General features: G+C 53.0%; 1 long non-coding RNA gene across 1 annotated transcript; it reads left to right on the top strand.

The window, feature by feature from the left end:
- Positions 1-14192: 14192 nt before the first annotated feature.
- LOC125345247 lies at positions 14193-16340 on the top strand. Its single transcript, XR_007209716.1, has 4 exons — positions 14193-14350; positions 15676-15769; positions 16021-16206; positions 16290-16340. It is a non-coding gene; the product is annotated as an uncharacterized LOC125345247 (long non-coding RNA).
- Positions 16341-20096: the final 3756 nt, after the last annotated feature.

Raw genomic sequence — 20096 nt, 5'->3', positions numbered from 1 at the left:
AGTAAATGTCGGTGTCAAAAAAATATTTACCACTTTGTCCTGAATAGTGAAGGTGTATTTTAGTTTCATGCTGCATTGATTCTATTTTGAAACCATAAGCGTCTTTTGGTTTGTGTTGAACTGTAAGAACTGCCTTGTTTGTGCTGTGAATGCTAAACTGTACATTCCTTAAACAAAGCTATCTTAAAGGCTGCCAGGCCACACTCTGTGCCTGTAACCTTGGGCCTGCACAAGATCTGAGAAATGGCCATGCTGTCCAAAGACACACAAGCACTGTGAGCCCACTCATGCTGTCCAAAGACACACAAGCACTGTGAGCCCACTCAGGCCACCAAATACTCCACCTAATAGGGCAGGTTGTCAGATCCCAGGACCAGTGCATGGGATTGTCCTTGGGAATGCAGTTGTGTGCATTGTGAAATGCGGTTTTATGTGTTACTGGCTGTCTTGAAGGGTACCCACACGTTTCCCTTGAAGAAGACATTTCGATGGATTAGTGAGTACTCAGGCCACGACCAACACAATCGCTCCGTCATACCCCTGCTGTTTATTATTTTCCGTTCTGCTGTGACTCGGCTAAGTTGTGATGGCATGGGCGCAGTCAATAGATCGGTAGGTGAACTAATTCACTAACAGTCTGCAACCCCGTAATTATCAAGCCATTGACATATTAAGTATTGCTCGAGGACATAAAAATTTCACAGTAACCAAGTATTTTATTGCACAGACAGAAATAGTACTTCTTCTTCCCCCTCCTAGGAAACTAGCACTTTATTAACATCCATTTCCCTAAACATTAATAGATGCCAAAACCAACACGGACTCTTGGTTGTATGGTTGCCTTCTGCTGTATTCCCCTGCTAAGAAAGAATGTCAAATTTTTCGGTCATATATTGATGATGTATGCGTACTGCAGACCGGCAAGGTGTCATTTTTACTTTCCTGTGATTGGTGGCAGTCGAGAGGTGCTTGGGTGGTAAGAGTGGTCATGTAATGAATGGGTCCACCCACTGACGACTTACCAGCCGTTATGCTTGTAGAAGGTGAGGTCAGTCTGTAAGCTGTCGGTCAATGAAGGCACCAGTTTTAAATGCATACCTATGTACTCGTTGGCTCTTGTTTCACGGAAAACATGTGGTAAACAAATCTGCCGTGCCATTAACTCTTGCTACACGGTACTGTGCCCTCTGACACGCTTGCATTAACGGAGCAGGCATCTGCAAGGACCGCAAACATCTGTACCCATGACCTCCAATACCTATCTTCCATCCTTTATCTGTCCAGTACTTGCTCACAGCATTGTAATATCAACACTGACTTATTAACCGAACTTCCTGTAATCTCTACCACAACTGTATTTGGAATGTCATGCTGTGTTTCTATTGCTGCCTTAAAGTCTTGAAAAAGGAAGGTATGTTGTGGAAATGCCCCTGCCCGTCCCTCTTGTCCGTCCTCCCCCGCCCTCTGCCGCCTCCACCCCGTCCAGTACGAAGCACACGGAGAGTAGAAGAATGACTGTAGAATACTGAATGAACTGAGAATGGTTTGAGAGACGGTAACAAAACAACGGGCTCTATCCCACGGCCGGCCGCGTCTTAGTAATTAAGACGATGGGGCCACAGGTGTCGGGGGGGAGGCGAGACAAAAGAATCGCCGTCCCAGACGTGCAGCTCGGTGATGCGACGGTACAGCGCCTCCCGGTGTGGATGCTCCTCGCTGTACCATTCGCTAGGGAGGGCGTTGCTGGTGATGAGGATCCGCGTGGCCAGGAAGTTCACCGTGCCCCCCTTGGTCTCGACGCGCAGCGGGTAGCGGTCACAGAGGCGCAGCAGGTCGTCCATGTGTAGCCAGCCGTAGAAGTCGTCAAGGATGACGTCCTGCTGCGCGCAGTAGCCGTCCCACCACTTGCCGCGTGGCTTCCAGTAGGCCGTGGGTGCCATCTCGTGCACGGTTCGTGTCTTGCCGGTGCCGGGAGGGCCCACGTACACGACCGTCTGGGTCTTCCACGTACGCGCCGCGGTCTGCTCATTCCACATCAGGTTCAGCTCCCGCAATCCGCGCCAGTGGCGCACGAAGGACTCTGGTTGTTCGTCGGCGACCCGCCGCAGGCTGCCCGTGTCACGGAGTACCTGGACCGCCCGCGTGAGGTCCGTGCGCATGCCGCGCTTGTGTGGCGTGCCGTGCTCGATCAGCACGTCCCCACCCTTGCAGCAGTAGTCTCGGTTGCTGCAGTCGTCGCCACGCGCGGGCTCCACGTGAGCGCGGCCGCCAAGCAGGTCGCGCACCTGCTGGAAGCGCATCTTCCTCCGCAGGTTGACGAAGCCCTGAAGGTGGCGTGTTCCGTTGCGTCCGACCTCCCGGCCGCAGACCAGGTATTTGCTATCATCTCTCAGTGCCCTTACCCGGTCCTCATCGCCGGCCGTGTAGTTGTTGATGGTGAAGCACCAGCGCACGGCGGCACTGTCTCTCGTCCTTGGAAGGGGCCGATCGCGCCTCCACGCCGCCGACAGTGTTGGCAGGTGCAGCGTCTGCGGCGGCAGCGGCGGCGGTGGCGGTGGCGGCGGCGGCGGCGGAGGTGACGGTGGCGGCGGCAGTGGCGGCGGCAGCGGTGGCGGCGGCTCTCGCGTTCTGTGAAGCGGCTGACCGCGCAGGCTCGAATCCGCCGGCGGCAGCGGCGGCGGCGACTCTCGCGTTCTGGGAAGCGGCTGACCGCGCAGGCTCGAATCCGCCGGCGGCGGCGGCGACTCTCGCGTTCTGGGAAGCGGCTGACTGCGCAGGCTCGAATCCGCCGGCGGCGGCGGCGACTCTCGCGTTCTGGGAAGCGGCTGACCGCGCATGCTCGAATCTGCCGGCGGCGGCGGCGGCGGCGGCTCTCGCGTTCTGGGAAGCGGCTGACCGCGCAGGCTCGAATCCGCCGGCGGCGGCGGCGGCGGCGGCTCTCGCGTTCTGGGAAGCGGCTGACCGCGCAGGCTCGAATCTGCCGGCGGCGGCGGCGGCGGCGGCGGCTCTCGCGTTCTGGGAAGCGGCTGACCGCGCAGGCTCGAATCTGCCGGCGGCGGCGGCGGCGGCGGCGGCTCTCGCGTTCTGGGAAGCGGCTGACAAAGCAGGCACGAATACGCCGGCGGCGGCGGCGGCGGCGGTGGCGCGGCAGCTGGGCCGGCAGCTGGGCCGGGGTGCTCCGTGAGGCGGGGTGTGGCCGGCTCTGGAGGTGCCGTTGCCGGCCCTGGGGCGCCGTTCTCACGCCTACGAGCTTGTACGTACCGGCAGGTGTCGAGCCAGGCTTTCTCCAGTTCCTCGTCTTCCCAGGTTTCCCTGGCGACGGGCAAGGTCCAGCAGCCTCGGAGGGAGTCTCTCTTCCACCGCGCCCGACGCAGGACCTGGTAAGTATGCCTGCGGCGGGGTGCCGGCGGGGCCACGGTGCTCTCTCCCTGCGTTTCCGAGGAGGCAGGTTCGGGAGGGTTTCTCACCACGGGGCCAGACGCGGCAGGGTCGTGGTCTCTCTCTGCGGTACCGGCTGTGCAGGGGTGAGGGTCTCTCCATCTGTGCGTGGTCGCACCAAGGGCATTCTTGACTACGGTCTGAAGAATGGCCATTGTGGCTGATGAGTGTTGAGTGTCTGTCCTTCCATCCGCAGACGGACAAAGGGACATCGTGGCTGCGGACGGAAGAAGGCCCATTGTGGCTGCGGAATGGTGAGGATCTCTCCTTCCGCGCGTGAATGGAGTGAGTGCCATGGTGTATCTCCAAGGGTTTTTCGTCGCGGTGCCGGACGAGGCACGGTCTTCGTCTCTCTCTGCTGTACCGGCTACGGATGGTTGAGCGTCTCTCCTCCCGTGCGTTGACGGACGAAGGGCCATCGTGAATGTCCAAGAGGCTTGATTCTGCAAGGGGCTTGTCGGTGTGATGGGCATCGGATGCTCCAAGGTGCTTTTAAGTATGACGGGCGTCGGGGGCGGCCACATCCCTGGGGGGCGTGCATTTCAGGGATCTCAGGAAAGGCCCTGTCATGTTCCGTCCGTGGGGCGGGCATGTCCGGGGGCCGGTGCTTGGGGGGTGGGGGTTGGGCACATCCGCCGGTGCTGTTATTCACGTCCGGGAGGTGGGCCTTGGTGTGGGGTCGTGCACATCCACCGGTGCTGTTATTCACGTCCGGGAGGTGGGCCTTTGTGTGGGGTCGTGCACATCCGCCGGTGCTGTTATTCACGTCCGGGAGGTGGGCCTTTGTGTGGGGTCGTGCACATCCGCCGGTGCTGTTATTCACGTCCGGGAGGTGGGACTTTGTGTGGGGTCGTGCACATCCGCCGGTGCTGTTATTCACGTCCAGGAGGTGGGACTTTGTGTGGGGTCGTGCACATCCGCCGGTGCTGTTATTCACGTCCGGGAGCCATGCCTTTGGGGGGGTGGAGGGCACATCCGCGAGGCGTGCCACATGTTGACTGGTTGTGTGCCAGGGTTCGTGCAGTGCTGTGCACAGTGCCAGTCGTCAACAGTAGATGCACTCTGGCCACATCCTTAGGCCATCTTTGGACCCCATGCCATACTTGGTCGTCCTGAGTCCAAGCTCATTTTCCCATTTTTCTGCAAGATGGAAATACACTTTCTTGTGTGTGAACAGGGGGAGCCAGCCTTTGAGAGCCAAGCTTTAGAGAGCCAAAGAAGCAAAAGCTGGTCTTGGCTTTGAGGCCTGATGCATGGGTGGAGGACAAACAGGCACTGTCCTACTTTTGGCTGTCCCTTCTGGTGGCTCAGGAGCCAGATTGAAGCTGTCTAGAAGGGAATCCCTCCTCCCCCACAGGTGGCTTTAAGCAGGGTGGTAGGTCAAGCACCTCTTAATCCCCTCCTCCTCATCTGTCCACTGCCATTGCAATGTCTCTGAGCCATGGTCTCCCCATACCCACACCCCATCCCCTCTCTATAGAGAAGCAGGGACGTGACATCCATGTTAGTTGTGTCCTCCCAGTGATTTCTCATGTGTCCTCTCATTGTCAGAGCTTGAAAAAAGGCCCCGAGGCACCAAATATACCCATACCAACCAGGAAGGCTTGGCAGAGGTCTGGGTCATGCCCTCAGGCTTTCCGTGTAAGGCAGCAGACTGTAATGTATTAATGGAAAAATGAAAAAGTCCTGGGTCTTGAACTCAGGGTCTGAGCACTGCCCCCCCCCCTTTTTTTAACTCAAGGCTACCACTCTGTCAGTGAAGCCACAGCGTGACTTCTGTCTATTTTATGTATATGTGTTGCTGTGTAACCGAACCCATGGCTTCATGTATACGAGGGAAGCAGTCTTGACACTAGGCCATATCCCCAGTCCCCTCCCCACCCATATTTTCTTTCAATTCTTATGAAAAGTTGCTCATTCGTTTTTAGCCTTAACTTCTGTTTAGATCCTTTATCAATTGCATTAAAAATTTGTATTGCACGCCTACTATATTTTACTCTGAAAGTTCTTGGCATTGCATTGTTGTCCCTTTATTGTGTCCTAAACTACTGTAAGAGTCTTTGTTATCTTGTTTAAAAAGCAACCATATAAGAAAAAGTTGCCGTTTCCCAAATTATGACACCCAATTGTCTATCGGTCAGCTATCGGTGCGATAATGCTGTGTAGTTAATGACCCCAGCATTCTCAACGTTGTAGAAATTCACTGTGTTTCTTGCACGTGTAATAGTCTTTTGGAAACTTCCTGTCTTCTTCGTCCTTTCTTTTGAATGGCCATTACTACAAGAGGAAGAGAAGAAGATAGTGCTACCACTGTACCTTCTGTTCAGAACTACTCACTGTCCATTAAAGCACACTACACTGGTCACAATCCATGGGCTTGGACGCATATGTCATTTTTGACATCACATCTTTGTAGTAGATAGCTTGTATCTGTGTTTTTTTTATAGGCTTATGATTGTGAAGGAACTGGGCAGTGTGATGGATCATACCCACAGCTTTATCTGTCAGATGACATGATGAGATTGGAATCCTCTTTCTCCTCCTCCTCTTCCTCCTCCTCCTCCTCCTCCTCCTCCTCCTCCTCCTCCTCCTCCTCTTCCTCCTCCTCTTCTTTCTCCCTTTTTCTCCTTCTCTCATTTGATCCTATGTAGCCCAGGTTATCCTTGAACTTCTTCTCATCTCCCTACCTGATGAGATATAAATGCAATTTGTGTGTAATTTTACTTTCCACTGTAGCATGTTATCCCTTTATTGATGTTGGGGTGAAGTGAATGTATTTTGCATGTCAATTTTGGTAGGTCAGAGGGAAGACTGTGGTTAGCATAACAATGGCTCAAATAAAATCATGTTTTAATCCTCAAAGGTATGAATCGATGTTTTATGTCAAAGGGTGATTGCCCATGTGATTAAGGATGGACCTTGAGATGGGAGCTGGTTTAGGGATCTTTTTCATTCCCAAAGCCCTTCTAGGAAGAAGAAAAGGTATCAGAAACAATGAAAGTGAAGTTCCCAGGCATGGTTTTGGTTTTATCAGCTTTAGGGAAGAAGTGTAAGGCTTGGAGCATGAGCAGCTTCAGAAAGTAAGAAAGACCAAGATGCCACTTCTTCCCCGGAACTTTGTGGAAAAGATTAATGTTATCGACACATACATGTTTCCCAGTTATGCCCATTCTAACATTAAGATCTGAAGACCTGTAAGAGTAGAGACTGAAGTGATGGCAAATTTTATAGCAGAAATAAGAAAGCACTAAAGGGGCCATGTTGATGAGGAAAACAGCTGCAGCAGGTGTCAGGAGAAGGAAGCCAAGGACAGAGTCATTTTCTGAAGACAGCACCGTGCTCTGTTTGGGCTGTTACCGAGAAGACAGAGAGGGCTATGACTAGATGTATATATTTAAAAAATTAGAAGCCACTGCTTTATTCAGGGAAAACATTCTAGTGTAATGGGAGAAAGAGAGTCTAGTATGGAGAGTGCTCAAGAAAGACTCGAAGAGAGGCTGGAGACAGCCAGACTCCTCTGAGGGTCCAGACCTTCACCCCGCAGGGCTTCTGTGGAGCCACCCAGCCTATGATCGGATCACAGTGTGACCTTAAGGGGGGGAAGAGCTGAATCTTGCTGGCCCCACAGAGCAGGCCAGGAAGATGAGTGGAGGGAGCACATAGAAATTGTTTTCTGATAGCTTCTATGTTATTACAGAGATGGGAAACAACCTTGTCTTTCTCTCTCGCTAAATATGCTGTGCTTTCTCGCAGTATGCGTGAAGCCGCAGGAAGCAGTACTGACACATTATTGTTTGGTTGGAGAGATAATATGCCTCCCAAGTAGTTTGCTTTACATTACACAAACACTCCATAGCCTGCCTGCCGTTTGGGAGTATGGCCCTGGGCTCTACATGTAGTAGGCCCCTGGGTGTGCCGAGGTCAGCTCCGTTTGACATTGCTGACACGTGAAGGGCGTCCTAGAGGAACAGCGTGAGCTGCTCCAGGGGCCATGCCTGAGAAATGTGTCAGCCTAGAGATTCCTCCGCAATTGTTAACATATGTCGTCGTTGATTGTGGAAAATAAAGTTTGGATTGTTTTTCTCACATCCCTGCAAGTGCCTCAGACTGTTAGTGAAGCTGGTGATGGATGGCACACTGGTGATGGACGGCACTGGCTCGGACTTAGCACGCAGCATGGCCCCACCTGCACCAGTGCGTACATTCGCTCTCTCCTTGGAGATTAGTCACGAATACCCTTAGTCATTCAAACCTGTGGTCACCCCTGAAGCTGTTAATAAAGGGAGTTAAATCTGTCCCCCTGACATACTGATACCCAATGCCTCCCTGTGTCAGCTTATATGCCTACCCTTCATGGAGCCTTAAAATAGGCCTATCTCCTTACTGTCCTGAATCCCCACTGGCTACCAAAGCAAAGTGTTCTCTGTGTCTCATTCCAGATCCCAAGGCTAGACAGGAAACACTGTTGCATCTTGTTCTGTTATTTTCTCTGTCAAGCAGAGGACAGTTTAGAGTCCTGTTTTCCGTAATGGGTGAAGGGAAGAGAAGGACATGTGAAAATCCAACACAGTGACGGTTGCCTTCTCCTGGTATTGCGGGATGTTCTCGATTATGTACCTTCCCGGCCTCGGTGCCCTGCTTCTTCTCTTCTGAAGTTCCTTCCTGCCCTGACATCCTTGAGGTCCCCTGCCACCGAAGGCACTGCTTGTCATTGCTGAGTGCCTGAGCACCATTGGCTGTGCCACACTGTCCGGCTGCTTCCCTGAAATGTCTCCAGGCTGGGAAGGCACTTGGGATGCCCATCTCATCTGTAAGGATGGGAACCCCACAGCGGCCCCTCACGTTACCCATAGCTTTCCCATAGAGGGTCACCTGATGCTCACAGTGGCCTTCTACAATGCAGTCACTTTGGAACTACGCAACTGAAGATGGGTGTGTGTTTTGTCACGCGGCTGATATCTGGCTGATAAATCCCGTGTTTTCAGTCACTAGGTATCAGTTATTGAGACGCGAGCTTTCGTTCACTTCAGTTTTATTGTGAAGCAGGAGGTGTTGTTGGGGGGGTGTTATGTGATGGTGTGTGAGGGTCACTGCAGGCAGGGACGTATGAAGGGGGGGAGGGTTTGTGAGGCAGGCGTGGGTAGGCAAAGGAGGGGGCCAGGGTTCGTGAAGGCATAGGTGGTCATGGGTGGGGGGGCTGGGGGTACGCGTGACATGGGTCGAGGGTTTTGGAGGGTGGCCGGGGTTTGTGCGGGCAGGGGTCGGGGGTGCCAGCGTCTCGGCAGTTGTGGCGGGTCCTGTCTCCAGCGGCAGCCGGTCGCTGTCTCCTCTAGCCGCTCATGCCATTGCTCGTTCTCACAGCCCTCCGGGTCCGGCAGGACGAAGCGCCGTCCACTTGTCCCTCCAGGCGTGGCTGGCCGAAGCGGCCCTGGGCCTTTCCCTCCGTGCCGGGCTGGGCGCAGCGTGGCGAGGATCTGTGGGGGCAGGGGTCGAGGTGGGGCCGGGGTCTGTGCGGGCAGGGTGGAAGGGGGGCCGGCAGAAGAAGGGGTGTGAGTGTCTGTGCGAGCAGGGTTCGTTGAAGGGAGCCTGAGGTTTTGTCTGCCATGGCCGGCCGAGTGACAGGTGTGACAGGTCCGGGCCGGCCAAAGGGGCCGCGGGCTCCCCGCTCCGTGCACGGCTGGCCGCAGCGGGGCCTGGATGTGTGCGGGCAGGGGTCAGGGGTCAAGGAGGGGCCGTGTGGAGCCAGGCAGGCCACAGTGGGGCCTGGATGTGTGAGGTCAGGGGTCAGGGGTCAAGGATGGGCCGGGGTGAGTGCAGGCCCTAGGAGTCGATGGGTGCCCGCCGTGGCATTTAGGGTTGTGTTTGGGGGTGCAGCGCGCGCTCCCCTACCTGCTATCCTGTCCCGGAGGCGTCGGTGTTGGCGGCGGCGGCGGCGGTGGCGGCGGCGGAGAGTCCGACTCTGCGGCGAGGTTCCCGGTGCCGGGCCTCGGCGGCCGGATCCGGTAGTAGGCCGTGATCCCCACCAAGCGTCGGCGCCGTTCTTCCCTCTCCGCCTTGTCCACAGCATAGGACCCGCGGTTCCCCATGCTGGTCTGAAGCGTTGCAGGTGCGGGTCCGAGGCTGCGGCCTTCTCCAGGCTAGGGGGGCTGGGCGGCGGGCCGGTAGGGGGGGCGGGCCGGTAATGGGGGGCGGGCCGGTCATGGGGGGCGGGCCGGTCATGGGGGGCGTGCATTTCCTTGGTGCCAGGTGGCCGGTGGGGGGGGGGCGGGCTGGTCCGTGGGGGGGCGTGCATTTCCTTGGTGCCAGGTGTCCAGTCCGGGGGGGGCGGGCCTGTCCGGGGGGTCGTTCATTTCCTTGGTGCCAGGTGCCTGGTCCGGGGGGCCTTTCCGGGAGGCGGGCCGGTCCGGGGGGCGCCTCACCCTAGGCCTCGGCCGTCGCTCGGTTTCATTCACCGCACACCTGACCTTCCAACCACATTTGACTTTTAGTGTGGGGAAGGGGAGGAGGGGTGAGGGGGCACCGAGGTTAGTGCAGGCAGGGTTGCAGGGGGACCAGGGGTAGTGCAGGCAGGGCTGTCAGAAGGGGGGTCGAGTTTCCCACGCGTGCTGCTCGGGGCGGGGGTGGGGCCTACCCGATTCCTGGGGTGCTTTGTCACGGCATCCTCCAAATGGATGGGTGCTGCTCCGAGCGGCGGGCTGCTCAGCCCGGCCGCCTGTGTACTCCTGCTGTGGCTCAAGTGTAGAAGGCTCCCCTTGAACTCAAAGAGGCTCATGGACTGTGACCAGGCCCTGAGTTTGTGCCCCACAACGATCAAAAAACAAAGCCCAAGGACCTGGATGTGGGTGGGGGGGTGGACCAGTGTACACCTCATGCTGAATTATCAAGATGTTTTCATTTTGTTATTATTTATTTTTACCTTTACATGTTACAGAGCTATTTTATACTCTCACTAATCATGTTGTCACTTAATCAGGTATACCTATGGTAGTGAAAGTTCTAGGCAATTTTTGAAGTACTGGAATATGTTAAATTTTACTGTTGGTGACAGTATAATTTTTTTTCCTTTTTCTATTGTAAGTTTCTGTTGTCTAACTGAATTATAGACAGGTTACAGTTTCATACCTTAGGCATTTCTTTTACTGTTTGTTACCTCGTCCTTCGTTCCCCCTCCAACAAGAGTATGAAATTTATATCTTCAGAAATGGAATTACATGTATGTGTCAAAAAAATATTTACCACTTTGTCCTGCATAGTGAAGGTGATTCTTACTTTTAGGATGCATTGACTCCACTTTTAAACCATAGCTGACTTTCTGTTTGTGTTGAACTGTAAGAACTACCTTGCTTGTGCTGTGACTGCTAAACTGTACATTCCTTAAACAAAGCTATCTTAAAGCCTGCCAGGCCCCACTCTGTGCCTGTAACCTTGTGCCTGCACAAGCTCTGAGAAATGGCCATGCTGGCCAAAGAGAAACAAGCACTGCTATCCCACTCATGCCACCAAATACTCCATGTAGCAGGGCAGGTTGTCAGAAATCAGACAGCTGAAGAACTGTTTTGGTAACTACTGTTCACTATCCTTGAAGAGAGAAACTCAGAGATAGTGCCTAAGACATCAGTGTTTTCCTCAGGAGTGGCACACAGCACACACAGACACACACACACACACACACACACACACACACACACACACACACACACGGAACTTTCTGGGCAGGGCTTTGTGGCTCAACAAATTGTTAATGAAACATGCAAAGGAGATTGCATCAAACTAAAAAGTTAATTCACAGCAAAAAACATAGTTACTAAGCAGAAAAGGAAGCAGACAGCATGGGGGATTTTTACCAATTCATAATAGTCTAATATCGAGAAAATACAAGGAGCTAGCCCACCCACTAATTACCCTAGAATAACTGGAAAAAGGGCTGGAGACTAATCAGAAGAAAAATTGAGAATGGCCTCTTAACATAAGAAAGTATTCACCATCCCTATCCCCACCAAAAAAGGCAAATGAAATCTTCATTTGGTGTGAAAAAATTGAAGATGGAGTAACACTGTTAGAAAAGGAATGCAATCATTGTATTGCTGTATATAACATTACATAACTGTTACTCATCTGCACATCACCTTTACAATACAATTTAATTAGATAAAAAACTATATTTACATTGCATCTCACCCCACTTAGATTAGGCAGCATAGAGAAAATGAACTCTAAAAAAACTTGGTGGGGATTCTGGGGCAAAAATGAACCCAGATTCACTGTTGGAGGGGATATAAACTGGTGAAATCACACTGGAGGTCACTTTTAAGATCACTCAAAACACTTAACATAGAACTACCCTATGACATACTGATAGCACTTTGGGTCATCTACCTAGTCATTAAAAGTAAGGACATGGTAAAGACACTTGAATGTGCATACTCTTTACCGCACTACTCCTGACAGCCGAGGCATTTAACTAGACCATATGCACTGCAATGGATCAATGTGGCAAGAAAATAATGGATTTGTGAACCGATGGATAGAGAGATACGAAGTTTACTCACCTGCTATAAAGAAAAATGTTATATCCAATTGCAGGAAAACAGAACTCGAAAAAGTATGGTAAGTGAAGTCTGGTTCAGAGAGACAAACATCACCTTTTATTGTTGTTGGTGGTGGCCAGGTGTCTTGAACTCTGGGCCTGGGCACTGTCTCTGAGGTTTTTCACTCCAAACCATGCAATGCACAAACAAAAAAAGTTCTGAATAGTATTAAAAAGAAATCAGCTAGTGTGCTCTGTACCTGACTTACGCAAATGTAACCCCTGTACACATATCTTTCATAATTACGATAAAAATACAGTTTCCATTGTTGCATACTGGAGCAGTCATTTGCAGCTTTTCATTGTAATACTAAGTTTCCTCTCTGTGTAAGCATTCTCTTGCTCTGGTTTATTCAGATAGGTTTGTGTTTTGATTCAGAAACCTTGTACTGCTCATGAAGATGGAATAGTTTGGAAATTAGTCAATGAAAACCTGAAAAACCTGAATACATTGTTGCAGCCTGGCCTTGATAATTAAAGGTAAATATCCTTCCCAGCTTTACCACACTTGTTCTGTGAATGACTTTCTACTACTGCTTCTGGTAATTTTCCAGAAACTGAATCACTCATTGCAGGGTATTGTCCTTGGTAATGTAGTAGTGTGCCTGGTGATATGTTATTCTATCTGTTATTGGCTGACTTGAAGGGTATGTAGCTGGGTAAACAACTGTGAAGCAAAACAGCTGTAGAAAACTGCAAGGTTCAGCTGACAGCTCTTAATCAAAACTAACCTAACTGTCTTTCCTTTTTATATACATTCCCAATGATAACGGATTTCTACAACTCAGATAGTTTTGTGTGCTGTAAATGATAATTTGAAACCATTAACAGATTCGAGAACTAACAGTCCCCCCACCCACCACCCCAAAATTCCAACCATAAATATACTCAGCACCATGGAGAGATGCTGTGGATGTTTCTGAACAAGACATGTCTTCTGAAGGCCAAGCCTTCCTGTCTTGGAAGAGCAATGCCTGCATGAGGCTTTGCTTTCTAGGCTGTCACTGACAATGGAAAGAGTCTCTGCTCTCCATGGTGATTCTTATTTCTTTATCTATTACCAACCCATCTTCTTCACCACGTGTATTAATATTTGTTTTCCCCTGATTTTCATAAAAGTCGGTCAAAGTTACTACGTGTTAATCAATGATCAGTTCACTGTTGTAAGCTCCTCCCCCGAGGGCTACGTGCTGATCGATGCCGCACCTGGCTGTCTCCGCCAGGTTACCTAGGTGACCCGCACACCTGGGGGCGGTGGCCTCCCCGCCCCTGAGGTCACATCCGGGCCCTATAGGAGGCCTCCCGCGGTACGGCTCGCTCTCGGTCCCGCCGCGTGCGCCGCGAGCTTGCGCGCCGGTCTGCGGAAAAAGCTCTCCTCTCCGTCCGGAGTCGGCGTGGCGCCCGCCTTTCCCGCTCCCCGCGCTACACAGCTAAGCCATCAGGTAAGGAATGCGCGGTGACGGGAGGCGGAGGTTCCCCTCCTTAGCGGGGTCTGCAACTTCCGGGCGGTGACTGTCTGGGGCTCCTAACTCTTCACGGAGGCTCTGAACTCCAGGTGGGAAGCCCACACGGAGCCGCCGCGGCTTCTCCCGCGGAGTCCACGGGTGTTCACCCGCAGCCTCGCCGACCTCGCATTGGCACTGCGGGCGCGGCCGGGCGGGGCGTGGGGACCCGGGTCTGGAGGGGGCGACCCCCGCCCCTATCGCCACCCAGACCGGGGTAGATCTGCCCTCCCCTCGCCGTGCTTCCAGCCCCCTTTCCCGGCTCCCCGGTGTCCGCGCGTCCCCGAGCCGCCGGCACGGACGTGTGTGGCGGCGCGCGCCGCACCGAGTCCGGGTCCTCCCGGTTCCGGGGCGCAGGCTCGGGGTGCTGGCCCAGACCCACCCGAGACGCCCGCCTGAGAGTCGGGCACACGCGTCTGCGGACGGGGCAGACCCCGCTCGGGGCCGGGCGGGGCACGGCCGAGTGCGCGCACCGCCCGGGGACCGGAGGCCTCTGGGCGCCGGGCGCCGCCCCTCCCCGCCCGGGGCCGGCAGGTGCGCGCGCGCCTCCTCTACCCGCCCGGCTCTCCCGGGGCGGAGCCCAAGGCCGGCGCCGCCCCGAGCCGCGCTCCTCCGCCTCCAAGCGCCGGCCGCAGCTCCTCTCCCTTCTGCCCGCACAGAAGGCGGCCCTGGCCTGGCTGGGGGTCCCGGCGCAGCCACGAAGGCAGCACCGCCGAACCACGAGCTGGGGAGGAGCGAAGACCAACGAAGGACTCCCGGCCGTCTGTGTGCTCGGAAAACGGAGAATGACATGGAAAGGGGGTGAACGGGACGTCTGCTTTTGGTGAGTCAACAGCTGTCTAAACCACATGTTGTTGAAAATGCACTTTGGCAAGATAGGCGAGATTTCGGTTAGGCTTCAGGCGTAGGGCTTGGTGTTAATGTTAGGATTAAAATTTGATTAGGATAACCATGCCCTAATACATACCCTAAGCCAATCAGCAATCCTATGCCTTAGTTGATAGTTTTCATTAGCTAAACACACATAATAACTGTGCCTAATGCAGCAACCCTAACCCAGCCCTCAAAGATGGTAGAGAGAACTGGTTTGCCTGTATGTTTTTGTTCTTTCTTCCTTCTCTGGCCTGTTTCCCGACAGTGTCCAGGGTCTGTGTGGGCTGCAGGCCTTGGCTGGCTGCCTGCAGACGGCTAATTTTCATATAAACACTCCAGGACTCCATCCTTCAGTATGTAGCTTCTCAGATAACGTACACATATCTAACAGTAGGACTGTGGTTAAGGGGTCGGTTGTCGATGTCTGTAAGGAGTGGTGGTAGGTGGAGCACGCTAGGGTATGAGTACTGGCTAGGTTAGTGTGCAGGATGGGGATCCATGTTTGGGTATGGGGTAGGGGTAGGTGTAGGGTTGGGTTGGCTTGAAGGTGTATTACAGTTAGGGTACATGTGAGTGTAGGGTCATGGGTACAGTTTGGATTTGTGTTTTGGTATGGGGTATGAGATAGGGTAGGGTTTACAGTTTGTGAGTGGGCTCAAGATCCTCCCCAGGGTCTTGGTTTACTAGCTCTGCTTTTTCCCCACGTATTTGTCTTCATCTGGTGTCTCCCACTTATTAGGTAAAGAAGTGCATTTCCTCTCTCTGGAAGGCCTACTTTAGAGTACTTTTGTGTAAGTGTAAATTTTAAAGCTTAAGACAAGGGTCCTAGCTTTGAACGAAGCCCATCTGTACTCTCAGAAATGCCTCGGAACAACCTAGATAGGTGAGGGCGGGTTGTGGTTTCCCGTGGACTGTGGCCTCATGTTTCAGGGCCCTTTACTCTTCCTTATGGTAATATGGCATATGCTAGGGTGTGGTCTGGTCATGTATGGTTCTCCTCTCAATAGCTGTACAGTGATGGACGGTTCAGTCTGTGGAGAGCATTCGGTGGTGGTGCTGGTACCACAAGGGACCGGCTTCCTTTTTTTTTTTTGTGGGGGTCCAGCCCTCTAGCATGGAGTCAGCACCAGGTTTTAGAAGCGGTTCTAATTGGAACACTAAAACTTTCATTTATTCACTCTGGTTCTCAGATTATCCCCGACAGTGGCAGGGCCTCATGTGCCTCCACAGAAGTATCCTGACTTTGTTTCCCGTCCTCTGTGTATACTGGCATAGGTGTCCACTTTCTGTTGCCGCTTCTAGACGGCCGAGGGCAGCTCTTCATCCGAGGTCTTCCTCGTCTTTGGCACCTGTGAACGTTCGCACCCAGGTACGGACTGCTGCGCTAGGGCTGGGGAGCAGAGCGGGACTTGAAGGGACTCCGGTTTCTGGACTGAGACCAGACTGACATCTTTTGAGGGATATATACTCTTGGGGGTATCATTGACACTTGAGTAGTGGATTTGGACAGACATGACAAGAGCTTCCTAGAGAAGAGCAGGCTGCTGTATTCAGACTGGTTTCCCAGCATGTCGGCCAAAGCGTTAACAAAAACCTGTCTTCTGCTTCATGCCTGGCCAGGGTTGACACAGCCTCTGAAATGCCTTTTTTCGAGCAATTGGCCAGGAACCTGGGGTGCCATCACACTGCTTACCTACAGCCAGTGCACTCCTGGCATTCCTCTGGCCTGGATGAGGAGGAAGGCACTGGGCCTGCCCGCCGAGGGGTTCTGAGTACAGAGGATGATGTGTTGGCAGCAGAGGGCAGGTAAGGTGGTGGGTGGGCTGGGGGAGGTGGGAAGCTCTCTGGCTGCCTGCCCAAGGCGGACTGTATCCATTTTTTACCACCAGGCCGGCTCCTCCAGAGTCAGGGAGGCAGCATCGAGTACTGCGTTTTAGGCTGCTGGGGTGAGTGCCATCTGTCTGTGTTATACACGGTGAACCCCAGGCCCATTCCAGGCCCGTGCTCTTTCCTCTATCCATCGTAGCCCAGGCACCCATCAAAGCGCTACTTGTGAGGAAGCTGGCCACCGTCAAAAGTGTAGAGTGCTTGGAGAGTCAAAGCTCATTTTTCTCTCTCCCATTCTTGTCATGCTGCAGGCTCTCTTTGACCTTGCCAGTTGCTTCGTGTCCACATTGAGGAAAGTGGGTCAATGCCTCTGTTGCTGAGTGTCGGTGGGACTGTGCCTCCTGAGAAGGTCATTTGCACACTGTACAGAATCCCTTATGTGGATGGAGTAGGAGCCTTTCATCAACCCTCAGTTCTGTGGGGAAGGGTCGCGACCCTTAAGCCTCTTTCCTCCCTTTCCCCCCACATGTCTCTTTAAGAAGGGTGTGGATACACATCCAGTTTCAGGATCCCCCCCTTTAAAAGCCCAGCCCTGGCTCGGAGGACACAGGTGAGATGCAATGACTAGTTGAAACAGCCTTTTTATGCATCTTCCTGAGTCACATTTCCAAGTGACCTCACAAGGGATGTCTTGGCTCTTCCACAGTATAGATGACCAAGCTCTGTTCGTCAGGGTAGAGGTTCACCGGCTTCAGAAAGTTACAACTCTTACTTGTCTTTCTTTTCCCACTGCCCCTGAGATTTAGAGCTTAGGCCGGGGATGGCAGACAGACTTAAATGACCCCCTGGCATTACCTGTGTCCTGTGTTGGTCCCTGCTTCCCACCACACCATACTGGGGGACATTGAGGGAGGGATGCACCCATGGTAGGGAAAGAGTGTAGACAGAACAAAACCTTAATGTGTTATTTTCCTAGGGCAGTCATGAAAAGGAACTGCACACTGAGAGCTATAGAGATCTTCTTTCACAGCTCTGAAGTCCAGCAGATTGGAAGGAAGCAAGGTGCATTAGAGGCCACATTCCCTTGGGTGTTGCAAGGGCATGGTGTGTTCCAGGTCTTGTCCTGCTTTCCAAACCATTGAAGGAATACTGCAGTTTCTAGAGTAAATCCCCTGTGTGCAGTTCTGTGACTGAATCTGCCCCTTTTTTTTCCCCAGTGTTAGGCCTTGAACTACGATCCTGAGCACTGTCCCCGGCTGCTTTTTGCTGAAGGATAGCACTCTGCCACTTGAGCCACAGCGCCACTTCCAGCCATCATGCAGCAGGCGCTTTGCTGTGTGGGGAAGCATGGAGGACCGCGTTTGCAGGTGCCGCTTGTGTGGAGAAGGACGGACCGAGGTGCACCGAGCTGACCTTGAGGCAACTCCAGAAGACAAGCAGAGCTAAGCCGAGCTTCCTGGCAGGTGGGGCCCACGGCATGGGTGTGGGGTGCTCGTGAATGAATGTGTGTGGAGAAGCGCAGCCTGGCAGTCCTGTTTGCGGCTTTGGGCCCTTCCTCAAGCGGCTCTGGTGAGGCTACGCCTCAAACCAGGCCTCCAGAGCCGCCTCACAGTCAGTGCCGAGCGTTTACCGGGCTTTTAGTCTCGGCAGGCCCAGGCCATGGTTGTGGGGTGTTTGTGAAAGTGTGTGGAGGAGCGTGGCCTGCCTACTTGTTGGTTTCGTTGAGCCTAGTCAGTCCTTCGGTGAGGCTAGGGCTCAAACCAGTCTCGTGGAGCTGGCTCCCGTTCATCTCAGTCTGGTCAGGCCCGTGGCATGGGTGTCGGTATATATTGCCTGCCTTCCGGCCTGCCTCTCTGTATCTGTTTGTGTCCTTCATGAAGTGGCTTTGGTGAGGCCAGTCCCTAAGCCAGGCTTCGGGAGGTTGCTTTTAGGTGGCGCTTTCAGTCTCAGTAGGCCCAGGGCATCGATACAGGTGAGGGACAGTGTGGAGAAATAACGGCCTGCTTCCCGTGCCGTGGCTTGGGTGAGGCCAGTCCCCAAACCAGGCCTCCGTAGCAGGCTCCCGGTCATTGTCAAGCTTTTACCTGGCACTTTCACACTATGCAGGACCAGAACATGGGTGTGGGGTGCTTGTGGTTGTGTGTGTAGAAGTGTGGCCTTCCTCTCTCGTTTGTTCATTTGTGCCCTTCCTGTAATGGCTTCAGTGTGTCTAAGCCCTGAACTAAGGAGGTCAGGTCTCTCCGGTATCATCATGGCCGCACGTTGAACTGTAGGGTATGGCATCTTGTCTTCCTGGTGGAGGGAGGGAATTCTGACCGTCAGGTGTTGGTTGTGCTTGAATTCCTGGAGACAGGTGTGAGCACATACCTTATCGGTGACTAGACCATTTCAGTCCAGGGCTTGGGAATAGCAGCTTCCTGATAGCCTGTCCCCTGACTTTACCTTATTTAGGCCCCGACAAGCACCGGTGCCACTACACCTTACCATACATCTCCATGTTGGCATCCTGTGTCCTGTCTCCTGTCTCATCTCTGGTCATCATGGTGTCCCAAATCAGCTCTTGTGGCTGAATTGGTTTGTTAGTGTAGTTTTTTGTTTCTTCTTTCCTCTCTGGCCTGTTTCCTAACATTGATAAATATATTGGGGGCCAGCAGGCCTTTGTAACAATTGGCTGCCCGTAGACTGCTAGCATTCTAATAAACACTTGAAGATTTGAACCCTTAAAACTGTGGTTTCTTCAATAATTTACATTATAACAGGCCCAAACCAGGCTTCTGGATGTAGCTCCCAGTCACTGCAGAGACTCTAGATGGTGCTTCCAGTCTAGGCACGCTCAGGGCATGGGTGAGGGGGTATTTGTGAAACGGTGTGCAGAAGTTCGGCCTGCCTCTCTTGTGCATTCCACATTATACTTGGCATACCACGGTATTTTGTCTACCTCTTGGAGCATGCCTTGTCAGCCAGGCAAGGACCTTTATTCTGAGTCATGTCCCTTGGTGGTCTCAGTGGACCATCACTGCCCCCAGGCCTGGCCTGAGATCCGTCTCCTTAGGAGCTGGATGGATGTATCAGAAGGCAAGAGCAGAAAGCATGGTCTAAATGGCCTTTTTCTAGTTTCTCCCATCACACATGCTCCTGATCCCACTCTACAAAGGAGAGGCCTAAGTGCTGACCATTGGAATGGTAGGTGTTGGATCTAGGTGTCCAGTCCAATGTAGCTCGGTGGACCACAACAAATCTTGGTTTGGAGAACATAGGCCTCGACCCCAGTATTGAATAGGGCACGGAATTTAGAGTGGAGGGAATGTGTGGAAAGTGTTTTTTCCATATGTCTGTAATCCTATGTACTCGGGAGGCCAAGATCTGTCGATTGTAGTTCGAATCCAGCCCCGGTAGGAAAGTCCATGATGGTCTTTATCGACAATTAACAATCATAAAGAAGCCTCCAGTAGAAGCAGAGCTGTGGCTCAAAGTGGTAGAGTGCCCATGCAAGCCCCAGGACCAGCCCCAAAAGATTTTATGGGGCTGAGAATGTGGCTCAGTGGTAGGTTGCTCGCCTAGCACTAATGAAACCCTGTTGGATTCATCAGATACACAGAGGAAGCAGGAAGTAGGGCTGTGGCTCTAGTGGTAAGTGTATTAGCTAGCCTTCGTCAAAAGAAGCTCAGGAACAGTGCCCAGACCCTGAGTTCAAGCTCCACGACTGGCAAAAACAAAACCAACACCACCAACAACAACCAAAAAGGTGTTAATTTTATCATTGTATTTGTAGGTCTTAATACACCCTAGTGTGTTATTCACTTTAAATATTATTCTTTGCCGGCTGTGGTGATTGAACTCTGGGCCCAGGGGCTGTCTTTGAGCTCCTC

This window comes from Perognathus longimembris, unplaced genomic scaffold (assembly GCF_023159225.1).
Source record: "Perognathus longimembris pacificus isolate PPM17 unplaced genomic scaffold, ASM2315922v1 HiC_scaffold_5438, whole genome shotgun sequence".
Classification (NCBI taxonomy): domain Eukaryota; kingdom Metazoa; phylum Chordata; class Mammalia; order Rodentia; family Heteromyidae; genus Perognathus; species Perognathus longimembris.
The sequence above is the reverse complement of the archived record's forward strand: the minus strand, read 5'-3'. Positions and strand labels throughout refer to the sequence as shown.